The 26,857-nt window shown below is 40.4% G+C and overlaps 1 pseudogene; it reads right to left on the reverse strand.

Moving 5' to 3' along the window:
* Nucleotides 1–7,410: 7,410 nt before the first annotated feature.
* LOC115516985 lies at nt 7,411–8,199 on the reverse strand (annotated as a pseudogene).
* Nucleotides 8,200–26,857: the final 18,658 nt, after the last annotated feature.

Consider the following 26,857-nt stretch of genomic DNA (forward strand, 5'->3'; position numbering starts at 1 on the left):
CTGCTAATTCCTGAACCTGGCCAACATAGGACACAGTAGTCTGCAGGGGCCGTAGGTAATGGCAATAAACAGGTAAAATGGCTAGTCGGACAGAATGTGGGGAGTGGGGGTGCCAGAGAAATGAAGAAGGTCTGCCCCACTTTGAGCACTTCAAATTCCATTCAAATGACACTGTGTTGACCAAACAAAATATATACGTGGCCTGAATGATTTGCCGTTTTGACCTTTGGCAAACTTGGGGTAGAAACTCAGGGTGGAGCATGGCTCTTGTGTGGCCCTTGATGTACCTGTAAGCCCACGATGCTATTTCTGAAAAAGGATGTGAGGCAAAAGTAGTGCCTTCTCAAATGTATCCATCTATGCATATTAGAATTGATGTTCAAATCCTAAAATCTGCGTTTCTGTGTGCTTGGGGCAGAGTTCAAGGAACTGCGTAAGAAGCAGGATGTTTACATTTAACCCTAAATTATGGTATTGAACTCAAAATTGATAGGGCTGGGCAGAAGCTGTCAGGAGCAATGTTTCATATCAAGAAGTATCTGGGCTTTGTTTCTTTCCATCATAAAGTGTGTTTCAGGCTGCAAGGGGGCAAGTGGTGGGAGAAGGTAAGGCTGTGCAGCCGGATTGTGGGAAGGCTTCTGCCCCCACCGGGCCTAGGGCACCCTGGCCACTGGTCTGGCTGGTCGGATCCTCTAGCAGGCGTGAGGGAAAATTCAAAAGGCAGACTGGCACCGGAAAGGCTCTGGGAGAAGTGTTCCAAACACTGTCTCTCCCCTGTATGGAGCAATGGTTGTCTAATATCATCCAAAACTGATAGGGCACTTGGACTTTGGTCTCATACTCTTCCGGATTCCAGTCTGTCCTCGGTCAAGCTGTCCAAAGCATTTCTTGAAATAAAGAACCATCTGGAGATTTGAATAGTCTCCCAAACAATTTTACTTTGCAAAGAGAAGGAAGAGAGCACCGGGCAGGCTTTAACATTTTGTCAGTTGATAATAAGAACTTTGATTTTATTCTTTGAGTAGTTAAAGGCAATGCATGTAGTATAGCCATGGAAACTTACTGAACTATGTGAACAAGAGGATGACCTTTTCCCGCTCTGACCTGTGTTGTGGAACTAAGCAAGGCTGTCACATCGTACAACTCCAGATGGCACCCTTCACGTTGTATACTATACGAATGGTATCTCCTTTTGAATTATGCAGTACACAACCTGAGTGGCCATACATGACAGCCCTATATGGTGACCCTAGGCATGTGTAAGATGGCCCATTAGGTCTTTTGTCACAGAGTTGGCTTCCAGATTAAAGACAAATTTTATTTGGAAACAACTGGCTAAACCTCTGAAGGCCTCGATTTTGCCATACAGATTTTTCCAAACGGATATTTGGATCCGTTTTATTGGGCTATACACGAACGGCTCTGCATATGAATCTTCCCAGCATGTGAAGTTCCTGTAGTGTAAATTATTAGTAAAGATGGCTAACACAGGGAAAACCTGACTCACAGAGTGGCTACATTTAGCAAGAAAAATGATTTGAGGACAGAACTCCTTTAAATCAATTTTTAGTCTTTAAATGACTCCAATCTCCAGGCGTCTCCCCGTGTTTTGAAAAACGGCTTTGGCTTCTTATCCACATCAGTTTATTTGACCTCCTTTTTCCATCAACTACCAAAATGAAAACTCTGCTTCGAGAGAGAGAGAGGGTGCAATTTTAAACATCCCTTAGCAATGAGGCAGAACATGCTATAGCCATCAAGTTCTAGTTGTTCATTCTATTTATTGAGGAAAGCCTGTAGCCTGATTTCTTTTATGCGAGTACATTTGAGCAAGCAAAGTTTATAGAGATGACTTATCTCATTACATTAGAAGAGTGATTTGCTATCTCAGCATCTATAAGCAATTTTAACAGACATTTCTGGATGAAGAAAAGCTTTTGTAAATATATGCGAAAGACACGATTTCATCAAGCATTAAATTGGAGGTGCCCTGGAAAAATATTACATTTGTGCATTCAATTAGCTTGATTGTGGCTGAATTTTGTCCACTGAAGGCAGCATTTCTGCAGAAAAACAGAAGCATTCCCTACGTCAGCAGGTTTCCTAAAACAGAAAAGCACACTTTTCCCCCTTTGCGAGTCTTCTTTTGCATTTGTGCTGTTCCCAGCTATGCGTCCCTAATCAGGCTGCTTAGTCTTGTTCTCCACAGTAGAGTGCACGGGAAGAGTAAACCAGAAGCCACTTTATTTAGGTGAAATCCAAACCCAACAATTCCAACCTTAAATAGCGTGTACCCAGTCTAAATGCTCAGCAAGCTCTGGGCAAAAAGGGGGCTGGTCCAGATGGAGTTAAGTTCTCCAAACTTCCCTTCCTCGCTTTCTGCAGGGCCTCTCTCTCCTTTAGGGGCTGTTTAAACTTTAAACAGATGCTGTTTAAACTTTAGTATGGCTGTTAGCCCATGTCCGTTTCCTGGACGTGTGTTTATAGGGTCAGCCTTATCTTGGAATGAAAGCTTTTGTTTCCCTATCACAGGAAGGAGAGGAGTTACTAAGGAAATGGACAATGTTTGGGTGCAAGAGGCCTTTCTTGGACCCTTAGAATCACAGTGAAGCAATGAGCTAAGTATTTGGGATATTCACCGGCCCTCCCCGCCTCCCCAATTGGTAGTAGTTGAACTACTGTAGTTGAACAATTAGCTTTCCGTTAAGAAGAAACAAACCAGAAAAGACATAGTATGTCCCCTACCTGGCTGTGGGGTGGCTGTTATTTTTAAACAAGTGGTGATGACAAATGGAACTTTCCTAGCTTTAATCCATTATAGCCTAAGACTATCATACTTGCAAGTATATTTCTAAATATTAATTTAGGGATTAGGAAGGGTTTGGATCAGGAATTGAGAAATCTATCTTTCTTTCTTTCTTTCTTTCTTTCCTTTCTTTCTTTCTTCTTTCTTCTTTCTTTCCTGTTTATTTTTTTATTTTGAGAGAGGGGGAGAGAGAATCCCAAGCAGGCTCTGTGCAATCAGCACAGAGCCCCATGCGGAGCTCAATCTCATGAACTGCAAGATCATGACCTAAGCCTAAATCAAGAGTCGGATGCTTGACCGGCTTAGCCACCCAGGCACCCTGAGAAATATTTCTAACAAGTTTTAGGTTTTTATGTTGGAGAGTTTGCCAGTTTTCAAATTTTACCATGGATTCTTGAGTTTTTGGAGAACCAACTTGGTCTTAATGGACCACATTTGTTCTAATAGATATGAACTCCTTTATGACTTAGAAAGATTTTTAAAGTCTAGAGTTGAGCAGGTAATATGGGGCTTCAGTCACTGATTTATTCATTGGCTTACTAATTTAATCAACAGATCGACCTACTATGTGCTGATGATTGACCTAAGCCCTGGAGATTTAAGGAACAAGGCATCACTGACCATGTAGAATGAAAGGGCTGTGACTGAGGAAGGCACAGGTGAGGTACTTGGGGGTCCATAGTAGCTAATCCTCACCCAGGATGAAACATCTGAAGGTTTCTGGGACAGGCAATCCTCAAAGCAGGATTTATTTGCAGTAAAGGGGGTTGCAGTGTTTTTTACTGATGTACAAGAGGAATACACAATAATTGTAGAAAGCTGGAAAATACAGAACAGTGTAAAGAAGAAAATCTGAATCACCTGCAACTTCAACCACAACCAATCATTGTTAACATTTTGACAGGATGACCTATTTGAGAATTAGGTCTTATTTCCTTGGCAGTAAGCACATCAGGAAAGAAAGACACAATTTTTCCTCCTCCTCAAAAGGGAGAGCTGGCTTTAGGCAGTGAAAGTCTGGCTTTCTTTGCTGCAAGAGTTAAGTGGCTTTTGCTTTTTCAAAGTCGAGTTCAAGAAGATAGAGGCCTGGATTGTTCTGGGTGATGGTTCTGGATGAAAGGAAGAAGGAAGTAGCCTATCCCTTGGCCAGCTGGCTTTCCAGAGACTAAGGAGGACAGTGTTCAGGTGATAGGGATGGAGCCTGGCCCCCACATAGTGCCTGAGTGTCCTGAGCTCTTATGGGGGATCAAAAACTGCCCATAACAGAATTGGGTATCTCTGGAAAGGTCTTAGTGGCTGGGCATGGTGAATGAGGAATGAAGCCCTGCCCAATGTTGAAATCTTTTTTTCCAATCCTTACCTGATTCTATCTTCTCAATCACCAGAATAGCCAGGGGCCCCTCCCTCCCTCTTTTCCCTTCCTCCCTTCCTCCCTTCCTTCCTCCTTTCCTTCCTCCCTTCCTCCCTTCCTTCCTCCCTTCCTCCCTTCCTTCCTTCCTTCCTTCCTCCCTTCCTCCCTTCCTTCCTCCCTTCCTCCCTCCCTTCCTCCCTTCCTCCCTCCCTTCCTCCCTTCCTCCCTCCCTTCCTCCCTTCCTCCCTTCCTCCTTCCCTTCCTTCCTTCCTTCCTTTCATTTTATGACCTACAATATCTATCCCAGGTAAATCATACTAAGTATTCCTGACACCTCAGAGCACTAAATTTAGATCTAACTTTGTACTTTGAAGACCCTAAGTTAGCTAAATTTTGTAAATCAGTAAGGAAAACAGGATCCTACTGGAGTCATAAAACAAGAGAGGAAAATGAAGGTTGTGCTCTGGATCTCATATTCCAGGTTGCTAGAAAAACAGGGAAACAACAGAAAGTGATTTCAGAGCATCAATTTAAAAAAAAAAAGATGTAGAATCAAAAATTTTCAGCTTGTCAGTGGGATTATGGCCAATCCTTTCATGTTTATTTTTTTTTTACAGTTTATTTATTTATTTTGAGAAAGAGAGAGAAAGAATGGAAGAGAGCCTCAAGCAGGCTCTGCACTGACAGTGGGGCTCTAACCCATGAACCATGCGCTTAAGACCTGAGCTGAAATCAAGATTCGGACTCAACTGACTGAACCACTCAGGTGCACTTGCCAGTTTTTAATTATGAGGTTTCCATGTAGTTACTATTTGACCTCTAATATTGACAAATACAGAGTAAGATAAGAAATGTTGGGGCATCTGGGTTGCTCAATCGTTTAAGGGTCCGCCTTCAGCTCAGGTCATGATCTCACGGTTCATGAGTTTGAGCCCCATGACTGGCTCTGTGCTGACAGCTCAGAACCTGGGGCCTGCTTTGGATTCTGTGCCTCCCTCTCTCTCTGCCCCTTCCCTGCTTGTGCTCTCTCTCTCTCTCTCTCTCTCAAAAAATAAATAATAAAAAACAAACAAAAAAAGAAATGTCGGTCTTGTTCCCATCCTCTGTAGCTTTTGTTTATCCCCTTAGCCAAGGTCTACAAATCCCCACATGGAAATTAAGGCCTGGCTTGACCCTTGTTTCAGACCTATGCTGGCCTGAGCATGGAATATTGAATCATCTGTGTCTCCTGCTGCTCCTGGGAATTTGGTGGCCTCCATACTGCTCTGGAGAGGAGTGAGCTGTTCCTGGGGCTCACATTCTGTCCCCAGCACTGTGCCTGGCTCTGATAACCCTGGCCCTGTAGAGGCTGAGATTGTTGTAACTTGTCTTCTGCCCTGGTAACTGACCTCATCTCCCAGCTACCCTAAACCCTGGGCTTGATCTTTTTCTCAGTACCCTGGAACCATTTCTTCCAATCTCAGTTCTACTTAGCTCAGTTCCTCCTCAATGAATGTCCACATAACAGGGGCAGCCATTCTTGAAGAATGAGCTCTGCCCAGCAATTGGAACATCCTCTCACTTTTCTGAGCCTTACTGGCTCTTTCCATTGTCATGGGTAACTGTTTGCCTGTACTTCAAACATTTTTCATGTTTGCTTTGCCTTACTCTAAATAACCAGCCAGGCACTGATAAATTCAGAGACGATAACACAATTTGTTTGGCACAAAAAACATGCTACATAAGTTCAGAGATCAGATAATAACTTCTTTCTTTCTTTTCTCATCCTCCACCTACTGCTCTGCCAGAAACTCCTCCCTTAACATTAGTCTTTGCATCTAGACATTGTCTCCATGCAAACATGCTATTTGGGAGGGGTGGTTCTAATTAATCCTTTAGCATACTTGATTTATAGCCATTTATCATTTCCTCAAAAGAAAATGTGGCACTTAAAGCATGGGATGTGGGATAGAAGTTTTTTTTTTTCCTTTTACTATTTTTATTTTGTATTATGAACAACAACCAGTAATATACTGCTTTTCTTCACATTCGTATGGGTTTTTAAGAAATTATTGCTTTTTCCCCCTGGAGAACTAACAGACAAAAAAGCAGTACCACATTGGGAATCTGTAAATCCCAGAAGTCAACAGCTTGAAGACAATCCCCAGGATCAGGGAAGAAAACAAGTGTCACAAGAGATGAGACAAGCACATATAGGGATAGTAAGCTGAGGGAGTCACTGTTTCAATGCCACTGACCCAGACAATAGGAACCCTTTTTCTCCTGGCACCCACTGCCACCACCTTAAAGGGGTCATTTGGGGTCTATGGTCTGAAGAACTCTTTTCAACTGACACAAGAGTTGCTTTGTGGAGAGGTGCAATGAGAAAGCACGAATAATAAAGTCAAAACTCAGGGAAGAACACATAGTGAAAAGAAAACCCAGAAATGTCAACATCTTTGCTACTTCAACTGCTTCCATTGTACCCAAAAGGGAGTCTGAAAAACATTTGAGGGTTCAAATCAGCATATGTATCATGTCCCTACAAACCCTACAGGGTTACTTTGCTGACTAGATGGTGATCAGCTTATGTCCTGAAGCAGCAGAGACAGGTACCAAGACTGCCAAAGTTAAAGGGAAAAAAAAGGTGGAAATTGTGCTTTCTTCAAAATGGATTGGCTTTGAAACTGCCTTTTCTCCTGGTCTAGCAACTTCTTTCTCCCACACTGCTGCAGGTTTTATTGCCTTACACTTGAAATGAAAAACCGAATTTTGAGGTGCAAGGACTGCGCAATCCTGAGAAGACAGGGGGTCTGCAAGTACAGTAGTCAGACAGGCTGCGCTCTCAAGGCTTGGCCTTCCTTGTATCCCAAGAACCTATCCCTGAGGTCAGTCTGAAGTTCTCTGCAAGCCTGGTGACCACTCACTATCCCACTGGGGCAGTGTGAGAGAGTGAGGTCTTCAGTACTCCCCAGATAGGAAATGTCCATGAGTTTATTTTTTTTTTAATTTCAAAAAAATGTTTATTTATTTTGAGAGAGAGAAAGAGCATGAGCAGGGGAGGGACTGAGACAGAGAATCTTAATCAGGTTCCACACCCAGCATGAAGCTGGACGTGGGGTTCAATCCCAGGACCTCGGGATCATGACCTGGGCTGAAATTAAGAGTCCACAGCTTAACCGACTGAGCCACCCAGGGGCCCTGAAATGTCCCTGAGTTTAAAAAACAAAATCGTGATTGTTCTTGGGGCTGCGCTGTTTCCCCCATTCCAGTTTTAGCAGGATGTGGCTGTGGTCATGGGGTTCCCGGAGAGCTCTGAGACCATCAAGTTGGTGGACACCGGCACCCGCATTTAAGTGGGGAATGTGCAGTAGGAACGTTGCACATCCGGGCTCAGTGTCTGCAAGAAGCCTGTAAATTAAGAGCTGGCTGCTTCCTCTAGGCTGCCGTGGAGTGGGCATGGAAGGTAGGATCTCAAATTCATACTGCAGGAGCTGCTAGAGCTGGAAGCCAAAGTTGGGCTAGATGACAGTCATCTGATTGACCTAATTGAAGGCCTCCTCGAGGCGGAACTGCTTTGTCTTCATAAGGTATGAATGGGAGATCCCAGCCTCACAGTGGACCAGGACGTTGCTTCCCAATTCACTGACGTGGTCAATGAAATCTAGCACTTCCCGAAAGTGGGAGCTAATGTCAGTGGGTGTCTTCCACGGGGATCCATATATTGTGCCGGTAGGTCCTTCGGGCCTCAGAGGTTCACCGTGAGACATTCAGCAGGGTAGTGACATGCAGGTGGGCGAGCAACTCGCGCTTGGATGCACGGTGGGCACTTCCAAGCAAGAGGGCAGTAAGCTTTTCAGCTGGCCGCCCTGGTCACCAGCCCGCCGTGGCTGATGTCCAGCACTTGTGCACATTGGCTGCCGAGCGCTCTCCCGGTTTCCATCTTCTTTCTTGAAATGGGTTTACACCCGCGTAACAGGCCATTCCAAGTGGGAAGTCTCGCACGCCCCACTGGGGAAGCACACCCATCGGTCTGCAGGTTACGGGGCTGAGCCAGGCGCATGAGCAGCTATTCCCGCGCAGCGTCAGGTCGCCACGCAGTCACTATTCTCCCGGCGCCCCACGGGGCAGCACGTACTGCGCAGACTCCGCGCTGTGGCCGGCCGCCAACGCGCCCAGAGGAGGTGGGCTGAGAACGAGTGGCGCGTCCCTGAGGGGGCCTAGGTCGGCTGGGCAGCCGTCGAGTACCACGAGGCGCGCGGGGACCCGTGGCTATGGTGCCCACTGGGAGGCTCGGGAGTGTGAGGCCGCGGGGCCGCAGCCGCCCACCGCGCCTCTCCCGCCCCGCCTGACGCCGCCCGTCGTCGTGCTGCAAGCCGGGCCAAGCGTCTTGAAGGAGGCGTGAGCCTAACAAAACGTGCGGTGCTCAACTGCGGACTAAATCAAAGTAAGACATTTAACCGGAAGTTCCATTAGTAGACTTCTGGTGTGTTTTATAATGGAACTCTGACTTAGATATCATTGTTTTGAGGGCTCCTCCTCAGAGATGATTTAAATACCCTCCGACCCCCCCCCCCCCCCCCCCCCGGCAGAGAATGCAGATGTGAGAGTGCCCAGGGTTTGGGCTGTGTCTGGATCCAGCTCTGCTGCTGCAAGTCCCTGGTGAGACGGCCATGGGGGCAGTTACGATGATTGGCTCGTACCCAGCACGGGTCTCTTTCCCTTGAACCCTAGCGTAAGCCTGTCAGTTCACGGGAGCTGAATTCTTTCCGGGGAGTTTCCCCACTGTGCCTGATGGGTCTGCCCTCCCTGGGAATAATACTGTTGACCTCGCAGGGTTGTTGTGACTATTAAAAGGGATAATTTGGGTAATGTCTCTCGCATAGTGTTTGGTATAGCCGAAGTATTTAGTCAAATAAATAAGTTTCATATGTTACCAGGTAGATAATATATAAATAAGTAATACTGTATAATATTAAAGAGTTGCCCCTCATAGACACAGGAGAGACTTTCCACTGTATGGTATTTGCACAGGGCAGTGGACTTTAGTTTCAGGGGTCCTATGTGGTTTGTCCTTCTATGGCCTGTTTCCATTTGGGAATTTAGCTTCCATGGTTCTCTTGGCTCTTTCTTTCTCTTTTTCTTTCTTTCTCTTTTTCTTTTCTTTTCTTTCTTTTTCTTTCTTTCTTTCTTTCTTTCTCCTTTCCTTTCCCTTTCTTTCTTTCTTTTTTCTTTCTTTCTTTTTTCCTTCCTTCCTTCCTTCCTTCCTTCCTTCCTTCCTTCCTTCCTCCCTTTCTTTCCCTTTCTTTCTTTCCTTCTTTCCTTCTTTCTTCCAGAAGAGAGAGTGGGAGAGAAGGGCGGGGGGGGGGGAGAGAGAGAGAGAGAGAGAGAGAGAGAGAGAGAGAGAATATCTTATGCAGGCTCGATGTTCAGCGTGGAGCTGGACACAGGGCTCAATCCAGCAACCCTGGGATCATGACCGGAGCCAAAATCAAGAGTCTGACACTCGACTGACTGAGCCACCCAGGTGCCCCTTGCCTTTTTTTTTTTTTTTTTTTTGTCATATAGTTAGCTTGGGATGTGCCTTCTACCTCATTCCTTCCTATCTGTCAACAAATCACAAGACCTGACAGTACAAGTCCATCAGGGAAGTGTACAGTGTTTGGATTGTAGTATAGCATGTCCTTGAATTTATTTTATAGCTAACATCATTCATCTTCTTGGCAGCGAGACAGATACCCCCACTTTTTGTCCTTTAAGTTTCCATCAACTTTGGACCATATCAAGTTGGTGAATATGTATATGATGATGGGTAGGAAATAGTGTTTTGTTATGGCCAGTGTCTCCTGTTCCTGAAAATCATGTAATCTGATGACCTAGCACAAATCATTTTATTTTCTTTCTTTTTAATTTTAGTCCCAGTGTAGTTAACATACAGTGTTATGTTAGTATCAGGTGTACAATATAGTGATTGAGCAATTCTCTACATTACTCAGTGCTCATCAAGATAAATGTACTCTTAATCCCTTCACCTATTTCACCCATTCCCCATCCTCCTCCCCTCTGGCAACCATCGGCTTGTTCTCTAAAGTGAAAAGTCTGTTTTTTGTTTGTCTCTTTTTTTCTTTGTTTATTTCTTAAATTCTACATATGGGTGAAATCATATGGTATTTGTCTTTCTCTGACTTACTTCATTTAGCACTGTACCCTCTAGATCCATCTGTGTTGTTGCAAATGGCAAGATTGTATTCTTTTTTATGGCTGAGTATATATATATATATATATATATATATACACACACACACACACACACACATTATATCTTCTTTGTCCATTCACCTATGAATGGACAGTTAGGTTGCTTCCATATCTTGGTTGTTGTAAATAATGCTGGAGTAGACATAGGGGTACATATATCTTTTCAAATTAGTGTTTTGTATTCTTTGGATAAATACTCAGTAGCGGAGTTACTGGAACATATATTCTATTTTTAATATTTTGAGGAACTTCAATACTGTCTTCCACAGTGGCTGCACCAGTTTGTATTCCCACCAGCAGTGTATCGGGGCTCCGCTTTCTCCACATCCTTGGCAACATTTGTTGTTTCTTGTCTTTTTCATTTTAGCCATTCTGACAGGTGTGAGGTGATAACTCATTGTGGTTTGAATTTGCATTTCCCTGATGATGTGTGATGTTGAACACTTTTTTCATGTGTCTGTTGGCTATCTGTATGTCTTTAGAAAAATGTCTGTTCATGTCTTCTGCCTGTTTTCTATTTTGATTGTGTGTGTGTGTGTGTGTGTTGAGGTGTATCATTTTTTAAAATATATTTTGAATACTAACCCTTTATTGGATATGTCATTTGAAAATATCTTCTCTCAATTAGTAGACTTTTAGTTTGTTGATTGTTCCTTTGCTATGCAGAAACTTTTTACTTTGATGTAGTCCCAGTAGTATATTTTGCTTTTGTTTCCCTTGTCTCAAGAGACATAACTAGAAAAATGTTGCTAAAGTCAGTGTCAGAGAAAGTGCTGCCTGTGCTCTCTTCTAGAATTTTTGTCATTTCAGGTCTCACATTTAGGTCTTTAATCCTTTTTAAGTTGTGTGTGTGTGTGTGTGTGTGTGTGTGTTGTAAGAAAGTGGTTCAGTTTCATTTTTTTCATGTTGCTGTCCAGTTTTCCTAACACCATTTGTTGAAGAGACTGTATTTTTCCCATTGCATATTCTTGCCTCCTTTGTTAAAGATCAGACCAGTTCCTTTAGGGAGAAGAGTTAAGGGCTTACTTTCTGAAACCATGTGACAATGACTGCAATTAAATTACGGTAGTAAAAGCTGTAGGAAATATCAAGCTGCCTAGATTTGGGGGAGTTTTGGTCCCACAAGATCAGAAAGCATGGAAAAGGCCAGGAAGCCCTCAGAGACGTGTTTTCTATTCTGTATGAACATGTTAAACCAGCATGGTGAGTCTTAATTTTAGGAGGTGACTTTCAGACTTGTTCTTGTGGTCAAGTCCCTCTGAGTCACTTCTGGGGACATCACAGAATAAGGACCCATCTTCCATGTGTTATATAAACCAGGAGCAATTTTCTTGATTGAAAATTCTATAATCATATGTGTACAGGTTCCATGCCTCAAAAATTTACACATAAAATATTTCTAGGAAATGTCATCTATAGTGATGGTCCTTCTTGTATCTTTCCTCACCTCCTTTCCTGGATGGAGACTGGCTCTTGCTGAGGCTAGGTTGTAGAAGTAAGCCTTTGGAGGACTTCCCTATTAGCTCAATAACATTTAAGAAGGTTTGCTAGTGGAAGTTAACCATTTCTGGGTATAGAGTTTGATTGCGTTTTAGTCCTCTCCATTTTCTCCTCCATTCTTTGGACTTGAACATGGAGCAGAGATAGAACAGAAGATACTTGCTCCATGTATATCAAAGGAGAGGCATGGACAGGTTTGGGGAGAGGAAGGGGAGTGATGGAGCGAAAGAAAAGGCAGAGCAAAAGAAGACACAAGGGCATGGTGAAGAGAAGGGAGAGAGGACACCTTTTTCAGATTGTCCTCACAGAGCTAGGGACTAAAAACTCATTTGTATGGGCTGAGCCCAGGAGGCAGATTGAGGAAATTAGAGAAGAAACCCCCAAATCTGTCTCACCAGAAAGGCTTTCTATTAGTTAGAATATATCGGTTGAATCTAGGGTAAATAGCTGTTTGAATATTTTTCTGGAATTGATGTTGGTACTTGATAGAGTAAGATTAAGAATTTTTTTTTTCTCTCGGGGTGCCTGGGTAGCTCAGTCGGTTAAGCATCGGACTTTACTCAGGTCATGATCTCATGGCTAGTGGGTTCGGGCCCTGCATGGTGCTGTGTGCTGACATCTCAGAGCCTGGAGCCTGCTTTGGATTCTGTGTGGCTCTGCCCCTCCCCTGCTTGTGCCTCTCTCTCTCTCTCTCTCTCTCTCTCTCTCTCAAAAGTAAATAAACTTAGAAAAAACTGAAAAATGAAAAAAAAGAATTTATCATTCTCACATCCACAATAAAGGACTTGATATAAAGATTTTGCATAGGGGCACCTGGGTGGCTCAGTCGGTTGGGCATCCGCCTTCGGCTCAGGTCATGATCTCACAGTCTGTGAGTTCAAGCCCCACATCAGGCTCTGCGCTGACAGCTCAGAGCCTGGAACCTGCTTCAGATTCTGTCTCCGTCTCTCTCTGCCCCTCCCCTACCCTCACTGTGTCTCTCTCTCAAAAAAAAAAAAAAAAAAAACCCACAAAAAACATAAAAGTTCTCATCACAAGGAAAAGTACTTAAAAAAAAAAAAGATTTTGCATATTCTGAGTTTTTCTAAGTAAACCAGGACATTTGTTTTGTCAATCAGTCCACACTAGGTAGCCAGTAATAGCAATATTTTTTGAAGTTACTCTGTGGCAGACACTGTATTAAGTGTTTGATACAGATTATGACATTTAATTTTTGCGTTATGCCTAAGAAGTAGGTTATCATGATTCCATTCGACTGAAAGAGCTGAGGTTCAGACAGGTTAAGCAGCTTTCTCAAAGGCATACAGCTAGGAGAGGCAGAGCTCAAATATCTTATTCCAATACCTTTGTTGGTAATCGCTTATTCTACTGCCTCTGCATCAGAATTTTAATAAAAATGGAAGAAAAATCTTGCCATTAATTGTGTGTGTGTGTGTGTGTGTGTGTTTATGTGTTAATTGGGAAAAGACTCAACCTTTGAAAACTTAAACGTTTAATTTTAGAATAGTTTTAGTTTTACAAAATTATTGTGAAAATAGTACAGAGGGTACCTGTATTCTCTATACCCAGCTTCTCATTTTATTAACATCTTACCTTAGTATGATATATTTGTTACAATGAGTAAACCAACACTGATACATTATTAGCTAAAGTCCATGGTTCATTCAGATTTCCTCAGGTTTTATTTATGTCCTTTTTCTGTTCCCGGTTCCCATCCAGGATATCACACTACATTTAGTAGTCCTGTGGCAGTTCCTCAGACTTTCTTTGTTTTTGGTTACCTTGACAGTTTTGAGGATTATCTTGTCAGATATTTTGTAGACTGTCCCTCAGTTGGAATTTGTCTGATGTTTTCCTCATGATTAGGGTAATATGTTTTTTGAAGGAAGATCATAGAGGTAAAATGCCATTTTCATCATTTTATATCAAGGGTCATCCTATCAACATGACCTGTCACTGTTGATGTTAATGTTGATCACCTAGCTGAGGTAGAGTTTGTCAGGTTTCTCCCCTGTCAAGTTACTCTTTCCTTCTCTTTCCATGCTGTTCTCTGTGAAAGAAGGTCACTATGTGCAGCCCACACTTAAGGAGGTGGAAGTTATGCACCACCTCCTTGAGGATAGAGTATCTATGCAATTAACTTGGAATTTATCATGGTGGATTTGTGTCTTTTCCTTATTTATTCATTCCTATTATTTATTTGGTCATTTATGTTAGTATGGGATCATGGATATTTATTTCATACTTTGGATTATAATCCAGTATAACTTTATTGCTCAAATTGTTTTAGCTTTGGCTACTGGGAGCTCTTTTAGATGGCTCCTGTGTCCCTGTGATACATCAAGTTAAATTTTTTTTTTTTTTTCTCTCTGGCACTGCAAGATGCTCCAGGCTCATCTTGTATATTTCCTGCCCCAGTCCTTGAATCTGCCATTTTTCCAAGCAGCCCTGGTTCCCTTCATTGGAGAATTAGCATTAGAAACCAAAATATGGGCGCTAAGTGTGCTCATTGCTGTTGGGATATTGCTTCTAGGTTCTCTCAGCTGTAAAAGAGCAAGAAAATATATGCGTTATACATATCTTTAAATTTTTCTATATGTAACCATCTGTATCTACATTAAACTAAACATGAGTTCATTCATACTAGTATCTCCAACTCTAATTTGTCACTACACGGATCACTCTAGCCTTCTCCCCTCATTTATCTGTAAATTCTCACAGATTTCTCCAACAGTGAGAAATGAGGTTCCTGACATTTATCATCCATTTACTTAATTGTTTAATTCTAGTATACATGTATAGCAGTATCAGAATTTTTAACCCAAATCCCCAAGGAAAACAGCTTTATCAGCTGGAGCACAGTGCCACATACAGTTCCTTTTTACTTTGGTGTTACAGATTCTGCTCATTTCCAAAGTTGCTTCAGTCAGTACCATTTTCCCCACTCCGTTCAGTGAGGTGTGAACAAATGTTCACACATTTGTAATATAGTTGGTTGCTTGTCACAATTTGTATTCCATTCTGGGATCTTCTGTCCTCCTAAGTAATTTTTTTTTCTAATTTGCATCTAGTTTACAGTAACACAGAGAATAGTTTCAGCACCCCCCCAGAATCCATTGCAATTCATATACCCAACTTCACCCTCCAGACTCCTGGCAACCACTGATCTGTTTCCTATCTATACAGTTTTGTCTTTCCAGAATGTCATATAATTGGAATCATGCAGCAGGTAGGTTTTTCAGACTGGCTTCTTTTGTTGAGCCATGTCTTTGTGTCTTGATAGCTTGTTTCTTTTTATCACTGGCTAGTATTCCATTGTCTGGATGAACCACAGTTGTTTATCCATTTACCTGTTAAAGGACATGTTGGTTGCTCCCAATCTGCAGATTTCTGTCGGATATAAGTTTCAAGTCATTTGGATAAATACCTAGGAGTGCAATTGCTGAGTCATATGTTAAGACTGTGTTTAATTTTGTAAGAAACTGCCAAACTGTCTTTCAAAATGGCTGAACCATTTTACATTCCCGTCAGCAATGAATGTGTGTTTCTGTTGCTCTGTATCTTCACCTGCATTTGGTGTTGTCAGTTTTTTGGATGTAGTCATTCTAATAGTTGTATAGTAGTATCTTGTTTTCACTTGCGATTCCCTAAGGACAAATGATGTTGAGCACATTTTCATATGCTTATTTGCCATTTGTAGATCTTCTTTAGTGATGTGTCTGTTCAGATCTTTTGCCTCCTTTTTATTCTGCCTTTTATTTTTTTTAATATTGACTTTTAAGGTTCTTTTGTACTTTGGATATGAAGCATTTATCAGACATGTATTATGCAAATATTTTCTTTCAGTTTATCTTCTCATTTTCTTTCCAGTCTTCCAGGCTTGTCTTTTCATTTTCTTAGCAGTGTCTTTAACGGAGCAGAAGTTTTAATTTTAATAAAGCCCAGCTTATCAGTTTTTTCTCTCATAATCTGTGCTATTGACGTTGTATTTACAAACTCATTACCAAACCCAAAGTCATGTAGATTTTCTCTTATGTTTTCTTCAAGAAGTTTTTATATTTTTCCATTTCATATTTATGCCTGTGATCGATTCTGAGTTAATTTTTGTGCAAGGTGTAATGTCTGTGTTCAGGTTCATCTTTTTTTATATATGGACATTCAGTTGTTCCAGCACCATTTGTTGGAAAGCCATTTATTTATTTCATTAGAAAAATATTTCTGTCCAATTTGTGGAACTAGAGTTCTTTGAAATCAAGCTTTGAGAACTCTGGCCCAGTCACTGAAGTCTTCTTGTAACCTCCATATGCTATTTTCTTTTCACCCATCTTCCTGCCAAATCAAATGCTAGCTGCTGCCTACTGAAGACAACTACAAAAACTTTCTTATTTCAATACACTGGAGAGAAACTGGTGTGTGTGTGTGTGTGTGTGAGAGAGAGAGAGAGAGAGAGAGAGACAGAGACAGTAAAGTCCCTTCGGGAGGGGAGGTTTGTAGATGAAGGGGCAGTGGTTGGAGACTCTCTACTTTATCCTTGAAGATAGAAAACTCTTAAGATGGATAGAATTTAATTAACATACTTTTGAGACAAACATTATCTCTTAGGAAAAATAAAGAATTTTGCAGTATGTACATACACCTGTGTGTGCGCAAGTGCACGCAAACACACCCCCACCCCCACACACACCCACACCTACACACACCCACACACAGCCTTTCTCCTAAAGCTTGGCTAACTTTAAGAGCACCATCAATACCCTTTTCCAGGTCTTGGAGAGAGTCAGACAGAAGCTCTCCATTGTCACATGCCTCAACCTCAGAGAAGTGGGGAGCAGATTTTCATTAACTGTGATGTATGTTACAACATAAAGCGCATGAAATTAGCTACATACTTCACAGTCCTGTTTATCTGAGTGTGTGAAAATCAGACACATTTATTTTATTTTATTTTTTTGCTTACAATGAATTAAAAATAAAGAAGAGTGCCATCTTGTGGGCATCTCTGTTACTACCACAATCACATCAGATCCTGGTGGAAGTCCATCAACCCTAGAGCACCATTTGGCCTAGGAACACATCTGTATGTAATGTATCAGCTGAAGGCAACGGATTAAAGACATCTCTTCAGTTCTTTTACCTATATTAAATCATTCTATGGACTTTTATTTTCATAAATGACTAAAAGGTACTTCCTAATAACCTATAAAACCAGTCATGGAGGGGCATTTAAAATAAAAAATGGCATATTATCAGTTCCTTTGCATACTCAAATTCCATTTTGTATAAGAAGTTTTGCTGACAAGTTTCATAGAACATGAACCTACATGGAATGGGAATTTCATAAATTTCCAGGGAGAATGTTTTGTATTTATCATTATATTGAGTTTGGTTGTGGTTTTCAATCCATGCTAGTCTTGTCTTAAAGAGTATGGTTGTTACTTATTTATCAGTATGAGCAAAGAACCAGGAAAGACCACTCAGTAACAGGACAGAAGTTTTAGTAGCAATTCAGGAACCACTGAGTCAGATGGTGGACTACAGGCCAGGATAGGGAATTGGATCCTGGAAAGCTCTTTGACAGGATGGAGCCAAGGATGACAAGTCATGCTACTTGTTGCTGAGACACTCCCTTCTAATTCCAGGCTTACTGGTTTTTTTGTTTCGTTTTGTTTTTTTACTATGAGACCTTGGGAAAATCCCTACACCTCTTTTTTTTTTTTTTTTTCATTCTGTGAAATAACACCTTTGAAATACATCTTCTCCAGGGTCTCTTCAAGGCCTGAAATTTGATTTATCAAAGAGAAGGACTCATGTCTCATTCATAACCAGGTTTCCTGGTTAAGGGTGGGATTTATCACAGAGATATTTATTTTTAGTGAAGCTTGTAGATAGAGCATTCTGAAGCCATGGGAATGGTTTATATTTTACATAGTAACAAATTACGGAAATACTTGAATGTAATTACTCCTTCAGTATTGGTATCCTCACTTTGAGTTCCTGTAGTCCTATTGGATGAGGTATCAGAGAAAAGCCACACTCACTTCCATTCAGGGACTGAGGCAGGTGGGCCCTCACTGCACTGAAGATATATTTTCCTTGCAGATGTGTGCACTTGACATCATAGCATTTTAAGACATCTTGGGCAATGATGGGTGACATTATCCATCCAGCCACTATATCAACCTCATGCTGTCAGTATCTGACAGTAGTATTGATTCTAGGGAAAGAAACCATCCCTTACATGGCCAGCTAAAGGACATTCAGGATGGGTGTCATTTCATGAGGAAGACTTTCTATGTTCCCAAATGAGTAAGGAATGTTGCTTTCCATATGTGTTTAACGCTGTGTATTTTAAGAGTTCTTATAATCTAAGAACTCTAAAACATTCCTCTTTGATGGAGTGAATGCACTTTAAGTTTTTTTTTGGGGGGGTGAGAAGGGTCCAAAATCCAACAAGATACTAGAAGGTTCAACCCCACATTGCATCTTATCTTTGTCAAAATTATGTTGCTGTGGATTGCTAAATGTGCCCTTTAAAAAAATGTGGAACAGAAATCATGCTGATGGCATTTTACCACAAGAGAGCGCTCTAACAAAACACCTCACAGCTCAAAAATCTACATCGACCTTCTCAAACATTTACGTGCTACAATTTCTGGCTGGTCTTGTGACATAAAGCTCAGTGTCACAAATATTGTTTCAAATTTTATGAAAAGAGACTTTTTGAAGAATGTTGGGAGCCTGAGAAGTAAACCCTGAGCACAAGTTAAACTACTTTGTTTAGCTGGAGATGCTTTATAATTCCTCCATCAATTTCTAAAAAGGGGGCAAAAGAGTTTAAAAACCTTTACTGTCTTTAACAACAGACCAAAAAACACAAACTCAAAACACTTTAAGAGCATTTTCATTTCCAAACTACATCCTTTATGGATAATTTTCCTAAGAATTTGGAATCTAGATATGTAATTGAATAAAAAACAAAAGCAACCAAACAAATCCATTCTCTAATCTAGATAAAATTGTCAGAGAAAGTGCTGTGTTACCTCTTCCAGGATACAGATACTAGAGAAATGAAGTAGGGGAAAGGCTATGTGATTGTCTTTGAAGTAAATTAAAGCACTCGGACTGCATTTCCCTCGTGGACAGATAATACTTGAGGGCATTATTGCCAACAATGAATATCCTTTACATTTAAACAATCTTTACTGATAATAAAATAATTAGAAAAATTTATGGGCATGTGCACTATTATTAACATGGTTTTGCCTAAAGGAGATTCAGATGGTTATTCACGGATGTTATGAGGTTCTCCACCCCCCCCCCCCTTTCAGATGACATGTTTATACTTAAGCAGCACTTCTAAATTTTTAATAGAGATGAAGAGATTCCATTTAATTAGGTAGAGTGACTTGTGTATGTGCAGGTTATACATTTACGAGTTCTAATGAAGAACAGAAAATACCTATTGAGCAGCCTTTGAAGTTTCACTTGTTTAAGGATAATTGTAAACCCAGCTCAATGGAAATAGCATCTCAGTCAATCCACTGACTAGAGAGTAGAGCATAGGGAGTTAAGTCTAGGTAAAATAATTGTACAAATCACATGTCGATCAATGCTCAAAGGATTTTTTTCCCCTTCTAAATCAAAGCTCTTCCATCTTTTGTTTGATTGGAATTTTGAAACTAGGTTATAGGAATAAATGTTAAAGATGTAATAAGATTTTTTTCTTTCTTAAAATCCCCCTCTATTTATATCAAGCTTTTCTCTATGTTTCTTTCAATTTTTACTTTTTATATTCTGTGTAGCCTATCTTATTTGCAAATTAGAAAACTAAGCCATGCTACTGTCAAACGATTTTTCCACATTCATAAATCCTTTCTGAAAATAAGTTAATTTTTTCTTAAACTCTGACCTAAGGTAAAAAATCCAAATATTTGTGTGCCTCAGATGTACCACAAAAAGGCCACCTAAATTAATGAGGTTTCTTGAATTGGTGTACAGAAATGAATTACAAAGCTTAAGAAGTCCAAGAGATTTCTCGTGATTTTTAAAGCAATATTAATGATCATATGGAATGAGAAATTGAGCTTTATGTTATTAATATTGGATTAGTCTTTATTTCCTGAAAGCTGGTCTATTTATGGGTATGTAGGATGGAATAAAAGTCTGAAAAGGTTAATTTTTTTTAAGTTCTGTAGAATGTCTATTTTCTTTCACTTTTTAGAAGTTTCCCTTTCAACGGTAGTTGCAACCTGCCTTTGGAGTGAGTCCAGGAAGCTTGAATAATAATGTAATCGCTGGTGGAGCCACTCTTAGGGGAGGGAGTGGAATCAATGAAATGCTGCGCGCAGGTTCCTGACAATATATTCATCTTGCTATTATCGTGGCTGATGGATTGTAGCAAGGAGACTCCTAGGGCTTGCATTTGCCATCTTTAGTATACATTATAATTTCAGTGTGGAAAAAAAACCCCAGCATACAAAAGAAATAAAGCCATCCCTGCCTGAAAAGTAGTACCTTAAAAATGTACATTGAAAGAAAAGATATTTGTCTTGTTGCAGGGAGAATAGAGAGTAGAGGATAGAAGGCGAAAGAGGAAAGGAAAAGAAACCGTTGCCCTTTGCTTAGCTTGCTGACCATATTTAAGGCTCTCGAACATTTTAGTAGTTGCACATCCATTTTCTCTTTCTTCTTTGTGCTTGTCTAATTTATTTTCATAAGAAAACTCTGCCCCTCTTGTCTGGAGCCAGCATTATGCAGCTGAAATCTTGGATGGTATGGGTTTAAGATCAAACAAGACCTAATAAGGTGGGATTTGTTTTCTTATTGATCTTTTTGTTGCTTGGGTCCTGCTGACAATCTGCAAAGTGATGGGGAGGTATTAGGGCAGCAGCTCTTCAGAGAAATGTGTTCTGGCTGGGGCTCCACCTCGAAATAGGAGAGCAAGAGACTTAAAACAGCTCAGAACAAGGGGCTCAGGGCTTGAAGAATGGAAGTGGGTTCAGGGGAATGGCCACCAGCATAAATATTAAAAGTGGAAGATATTAGGAACACTCTGGGTGGCTCAGTCAGTTAAGCGTCTGACTTTGGCTCAGGTCATGGTCTCACGGTTTGTGGGTTTGAGCCCCACATCGGCCTCTCAGCTGTCAGCACAGAGCCCACTTCGGATCCTCTGTCTCCCTCTGTCTCTCTGCCCCTTTTCCCCCATCTCAAAAATAAATAAACATTAAAAAAAGTGCAAGATGCTAGATGATTTTTTTTGTTTATTGTATTTTTGGTTCTGGCAGTTTGGCCAATGTCCTTGATTAGAGTTGATCAACATGCCTAATTCAGGTCTAACTTAAGAAACAAAAGCCTCCCGACTTTGTGGGAGACCCTGGAAAGTAGGGCAGGATACCATCCGTGTAAGAGAAAAGCAAAAGAGTTTGATACCTTTTTTTAAAAGTTCCCTTAGGAGTAAAAAAAAGAAAACACACACACACAAAAACAAAACTGAGGAAGTATTTAAAGGAAGCTGAAGGAAATTAAAGTGAGCAAAAAAAAAAAAAAAAAAAAAAAATTAGTGGACAAATTAAACTCCCTGCTAGTAAATGGAAAGAAGCAGGAGAAAAACATTGGGGGGTGGGGTGGGGAGGAAATGTAACTGTTATTAAAAATAAATCATTCTGGTCCAGTCTTTCAGAAATAAGGAATTGAAGTAAGCACCATTTGTGGTCTTATTCAGTAACTTAATTGAACTAACATTAAAATCTGTCTCCTGTTAGGGTAGATAATGCATAGTTGATGCTCCTACAGGATGAGAAGCACAGCATTTTCATATTATTGGCAAAGAAGAAACTATGCCTATTGATTCTGTGTTATTTAGGCAACCACTTCAGTCAACTCAGGTATCAAGGATCATGTTCTGCTTCTGCCCACCTTCCAGTGTTGCAGAAAAGCGAGAGGGAAAAACACCACAGAAGGGAGTAGCCATTACAAGTGAAATATTATCGAGGACAGTGGAACTCCCCCTGACTTCTGGAGGCTCTTTGGCAAGGTATTTACAGATGCAGTATTTCTGTCAGCCTCCTCCCTTATTCCACTCTTTGTTCCTTTAATGGACAAATTAGCCTTAGGTTCTTGTTAAACCTGTTCCTTTTGGGAAGAGAAAATAATGTATGTCCTCATGAATAGGCACCACCAGTAGAAATGTCATTTGGAGTAGAATGCCCTCTTTCCAGTGATGCTTTTCCCTGGGGGTGAGGAAATGAATGTCACCAGCTGCTTGAATGTCAGCTCTTCAGTTGGCCTCACTTTTAAGTGCAGTCTTTTGGCACGAAGGGAAGAAGATATTCAAAATTGTCCTAGTGGGAAGAAATATAGGATACACCTAGTCATATTTGGGCAAAGGAGAACTTCCTTCGATATTGGAGATGGGAAGGAACTTAAAGGCCAGCTACTCCAAGCTTTTCATTTCTCAGATGGGTGAATTGAGGCCCTTTGAAGTTCAGTGAATTGTTCAAGTTAGCGCAAGGAGTTAGTGGTAGAATAATTTTGCTCCTGCAGGGCACTTTTGAGGAGGAAGCTTCTGGGGAAACAGGCACATCTTTTTGGGACTGGGAGGGACCTTGAGATAAGAGAATTATGGTCCTTGTTCTCCAAAGTGTAGTTCATGGACCAGCAGCATTGGCATCACCTGGAGCTTATTAGAAATGCAGCTTCTCAGTCTCTTTTAGACCTACTTTATTAGATTCTGAATTTCAACAAGATCTTTAGGTAATTTCTATGCATGATAGAGTTTGAGGAGCATTTTGCCCCAAACACCAGCTAAAATGATTGGGCAGCTCAAAGCTGCCTAATTTCAGCAAGTGTGATAACAACTTCTAAAAGACACTGTTGTAAGCAACATTTTTAGCTGAGGTGAGTACATTAAAATTTAAAAATGCAAAGAGTAAAAAAGTGATGCTATACAGTAAAGGTGAAGATTCGGGGAAATGGTTACACTAAATGATACAACTCTTCTGGAGGGCAATTTGGCAATAGGTATCAAAGCCTTAAAAATTTGCATACCCATTTGATCCAACAATTCCACCTTCCAGGAAGTTACTCTGGAGAAATAATTGACTGGTTTGAAAAGATGTGTGAGTAAGAATGTCGTAATGTTTATGATAGCCTGAAAAGTTGTAAGCAGCCTAATATCTAATAGTAGAGAATAGTTAAGGAAATTATGAAACCTACAGAGAAATACTATGCATTCACTTAAATGATAATAAATTAGAGGAGCATTTAATACTCCAGCAATCTGTTTACATATGTTTTTTAAAGGTTTTTTTTTTGTTTTGTTTTTTTGTTAAAGAGAGAGAGAGAGAGATAGTGCAAGTGGGGGAGGGGCAGAGAGTGAGAGAATCCCAAGCACACTCCACATTGTCAGTGCAGAGCCCGATGCGGGGCGTGAACTCGCAAACTGTGAGATCATGACCTGAACCGAAACCAAAAGTTGGACACTTAACTGACTGAGCCATCAGGGTGCTCCACATATATTTGTTGATAAGTAAAAAACTCACGTTACCATCTCTGTATAAAATGGTCTCCTATCTTGTTTAGAAATAGGTATATAAGTTTAAAATCCAGATGGCCATAAAGCTAAATGTTAACAGTAGTTACCTCAGAGGGTATATAGTTATATATTTCTTTTTTGCTTATATTCATTTTATGGCTCATTTACAACTGACCTGTATTAGTTAGCTAATCAAAGGTGGTAATATAGTTATTATTTTGGAAGAGCATTTTTTTCTTTAAATGTTGAATATTTCTCTTCCAAGTCTACATTCCTAAAAGAAAAAAAACATTTTAGCGTCTTGTGTGCAACTTTTTCACTATGCTGAGTACATTATATTGAAACTTTCTATTAAGTGTCTTTCTCCTCCAAGACTGTGAACACGGATGACAAAGACTGAGTCTCTAGCGTCCTTGTATGTAGGCCTAGCATGGAGCTTGGCACTCAGCGTGCAGTTAACAAGTGTTTTAAATGGATAAACGAATAGATGACTGTCTAAAGACTTTTTTTATTCATGAGTGGTTTAAAGTTCTTAGCATTCTGGAATTGATTGCAATTGCATATAAGTAGTGTGCCTGATGAGATAACTATGGAGGGCAAAGTTCTGTCTGACATGTTGGTTTAGAGGCAGTTTCCACTCTGGTAATAAATTGTTCTGTGAGGTGTGGGCTAGGGTTGAATGTGTGTTAGGAGGTCAGGCTGTAGAGGCCTCTAAAGGCTCAGAGGAAGTGTGCTTCCCAGGAGCAACCACCCTCTACTCCCATGAGGAATCCTAGGCTATTGTGCCCAAGTGGGAGTTAATAGGCAGTGGAAACTGGGTTTCCAGGTCCTGGTTTGTTTGTTTTATTATACTAGTTGTAACTTTAGGTTTTATCTCATTAGGCAACAGAGTTTTGAGAGATTTGAAGTATTGCTGACTAGTGTTTATTCTGTTTCAGCATTATGCTAAGAAGCATTTGCAAACATTCTTTCATCCAGTCCTGTTGCTTCCTTATGAGGGAGGTACCCACTCTACAGAGTAAGAGACTGAAACTGCAAAAGGTTAAGCTACTTGTCTTTTCAGACACGAAGTTCAGACGCAAAGAGGTAGAGCTGGACTCCAGACATGGGGCCCTGAACCCAGAGCCAGGCCCTCCTGCCATGTTATAAAGAAGCTGGAGGATTGGGATTTTCTCTTGCTCTAACGCACTTCAGTGTGACTCTGCCCGTGGAGATGTCCCTGGGCCTTTTTGAATGTCTCCAGTTCTCCTTGTTAGATTCTGTTTGAAATGGGTCTCCACTTTCTGTGGGTCAGGTAATTTCTTTCTTGCTCTTGGGTCTAAGTGAAGTCACCAGAAAACTTAATTTATAGCAAAAAAATGTTAGGAGAATAAAAAATATTTTTAATAAAGTAATTCATGTAATAACATGAGATAAAGTTCAAGAAGGTAGTTTGCATACTTAAAGGTAAACCCTAGCTTTAATTTGGCTTATAATTTAATTATAAATTAATTTTAATTCATAAAGTCATGAGAGAATTCATGGAAGATTCATTGAATATATATGGTTTGTTTCTTGAGATATTCCATTTTCTGTATTTCTAAATGTTGACAGTATACAAAAATAAGTTATAATCTGTTAAATTGAGGAAATATTTCCAGTATGGAGTAGTATAGTAATGAAATATGAACATTTGTTTAGAAATCTTCTTGACTGCTGTACAATTGGAATTTGCATAGTAATCTGGAAGGATCTTGAAAAACATCTGGGGAAGGGTCATGATTTGGTCCGAATTATATATCCAAGAGGTTTCAAAATCATAAAATGATATAAAAGTACTCTGGATTTTTCTTACTACCCCAGCCCCAAATGGGTTGTATCTTAATTGTAACAGTTTGTGACTTACTTTTATTTGTGTGATTATCTGATCGATATGTGTCTCTGCCACTAGCCTTTGAGCTTCATGGGAGCAGGATAGCCACATCTGTTTTGCTTGTTATTGTAGATACTTAGCACATAATAGCATGTTGTAGCATGTAGTGATAATGGCAACAACAACAACAATGAATGAGAATGATAGCTGATACTTACAGAGCCCTTACTGTGGTCTAGGTAGTGTTCTAGGTGCTTAATACTAACTCATGTATTGGAACTTCTGGCAAATATTGGTTGAATGATTTTGATATAAATGGAAAAGAACTTTGAGTTTATACATCTGGGAACTATTTAGTGTTGTGGAGGTTTGGGAGACTGTCTTTCACAATGAGAACTGGAGGACCTTGGACTCAACGTGATTCAGCAGAATGTAGCTTTTTTTTTTTTCATTCCTGACAAATATTTAAGTTTTCATGTTTCACATTCTTTTTTATTTGCTATTTTAATATCCCCATAGCAGATATTTAAGATACAGAGAAAGGCTAGACACCATGTAACTACTTAAGGAAATAGAATGGCAATATGATTAAAATTGGACTTTAATTTTAATGAAGTCTTTGACTAGCAACTATGAACATCAATAGTGGGAGGGGAGGATCGTCTTTCCAGAAAGTTTCAAGCTGACATCTGTGTTGCTACTGCAGTAACCTCCACTTAATTTATTGTCATTTACTGCAAAAATTGATGAGAACATAACCTTTGTAAGGTTTTTATGTTTTATTGGCTATAAAAGATAAAATATGGAGTAAAAGGAAGTAAAATAGTATTTTGTTAGGTTGGGGGATGGATTTATGTTTTAACTAACTGATAGAATAATCAGAGGGTCATAAAGATCAGAGTCTCTGCCTCCTATCTCTTCCCTTTTTTATGTGTGCATTCAACAAGCTTCTCTTTGTGGCTGTCAGGCTCATGGGAGCTCACCCAAACACCAGGCCCCCTTTGTCCAAGGGCATTAACTCAGCTGTGTAGATGAAGAGTATCACGGAGGCTTCTGTTGCAAACGTTAAGCAATTGGGATAAGTCTAAATGAATCAGATACTTGACATGTGCAAATGGGATATTTGTTCACAGGGGACTCCGGGCTACATTGTGTCTTGAATGAACAGGCAAAAACAAAGTGTGTGAGTTAAATTGAATTTTGCAGGAAACACACAAAGAGATCCGGATCTTTGGGAATTGCTGGTGATGGTGGTTTAGGGGTGGATGCTGGGAGGGCCCAACCCCATCAATTTCCCAACATACTCTCTCCTGCCAAAATAAAACAAAATACAACAAACAAACAAAAAAAGGAAGGAAGGAAGAAAAAAAAGAAAGAAAGAAGAAAAGAAAAGAAAAGAAAAAAGAAAAGAAAAGAAAAAAAAGATAGCAAACAAATTTTAAAGTGATTCTATTTTGTTGTCTAGGACAGTGGTTCTCAAACTGTAGCCCACACATCAGAATCACCTGGAGCACTTGTTAAAACCCAGATTTCTGGATGCCACACCCAGAGTTTCTCACTGAGGAGGTCTGGAGTGGG

This window comes from Lynx canadensis, chromosome B3 (assembly GCF_007474595.2).
Source record: "Lynx canadensis isolate LIC74 chromosome B3, mLynCan4.pri.v2, whole genome shotgun sequence".
NCBI classification, from domain to species: domain Eukaryota; kingdom Metazoa; phylum Chordata; class Mammalia; order Carnivora; family Felidae; genus Lynx; species Lynx canadensis.